Genomic DNA, 1,522 nt, shown 5'->3' on the forward strand with positions numbered 1-1,522 from the left:
CTTCCTTCCTTTCTTTCTTTCTTTCTTTCTTTCTTTCTTTCTTTCTTTCTTTCTTTCTTTCTTTCTTTCTTTCTTTCTTTCTTTCTTTCTTTCTGTCGTGAGGTCTGAACTCTGGGCTTGGGTGCTGTCCCTCAGCTTTTCAGCTCAAGGCTAGCACTCTACCGCTTGAGCCACAGCACCACTTCTGGCTTTTTCTGCTTAATGCGGTGCTGAGGAATTGACCTCAGGGCCTCATGCATGCAAGGCAAGCACTCTACCACTGAGTTACCTTCCCAGCCCCCAGATTAAACTGTTGCTTTGAACATTACAGACGCTTCACTCATTTAGTTAATTTAAAAAAATTAACTGGTTACTGGTGGCTCATATCTGTAATTCTAACTGCTCAGGTGCTGTGGATGACAGCTCAAAGCCATCCTCTACAGGAAAATTTTTGAGATTATAACCTCCAATAGACCACTAAAAAAGCCAGAAGTATGCCGGGCGCTGGTGGCTCACACCTGTAATCAATCCTAGCTACTCAGGAGGCTGAGATCTGAGGATCAAGGTTCAAAGCCAGCCTGGGCAGGAAAGTCCGTGAAACTCTTATCTCCAATAAACCACCAGAAAACCGGAAGTGGTGCTGTAACTCAAGTGGTAGAGTGCTCGCCTTGAGCTGAAGAGCTGAGGGACAGCGTTCAGGCCCAGAGTTCAAGCCCCACAACAGACCAAAAAAAAAAATCTTTAAAAAGCCAGAAGTGGAATTGTGGCTCAAGAGGTAAACTATTAGCCTTGAGCAAAAAAGTTCACGAACAACACCCAGAACCTGATTTTGAGCCCTAGGCCTGGCACACTCACAGAAAAAAGTATTGTACTAAAAAAGAATAAATCACTAATAAAATTTTAAAAGATAATATGCCTTTTAAAAATTTTAGCCTTAATACACATTTCACACTGGCTAAACTGAGAAGAAAATAAAATAAAACATAAAAGAACAACATCATTAGAATTACAAATATACAGAACAATTGGGAGGACTCAGGAAAGAATTAAAAATACTATTTTAGTATTGAAGACTAAACTAGAGGGAACCCAAGAATAAATACAATAGATTATAGCTTAAGAGAAATACTGAAAAGGGAAATTTTTAAAAAAAGATGTGACAAAAGAAGATAAATGGTTTTTAGGAAAAGTATCAAGAGACCAAGATTAAAGATAAGCAAAGAAGATCTAACATATAGATAATAGTAGTTTCTAGAGAGAGGAACCGAACAAGCCTGGTGTGGTGGCACAAGTCTATAATCCCAGGTATGGGAATTACAAGAATCCTGGGAAGGTGAGGCAAGAGAAATGAGAGCTTGGGGCTAGGAAGTTGCCTCAGTGGTAGAGCGCTTGCCTTGCATGCCTGAGGCCCTGGGTTCAATTCCTCAGCACCACATAAGCAAAAAGGAAAAAGCTGGAAGTGGCACTGTGGCTCAAGTGGTAGAGCACTAGCCTTGAGCTGAAGAGCTGAGGGACAGTGCTCAGGCCCAGAGTTCAGGCCCCA

This window comes from Dipodomys ordii, unplaced genomic scaffold, assembly GCF_000151885.1.
Source record: "Dipodomys ordii isolate 6190 unplaced genomic scaffold, Dord_2.0 Scaffold49, whole genome shotgun sequence".
Taxonomy (NCBI): Eukaryota; Metazoa; Chordata; class Mammalia; order Rodentia; family Heteromyidae; genus Dipodomys; species Dipodomys ordii.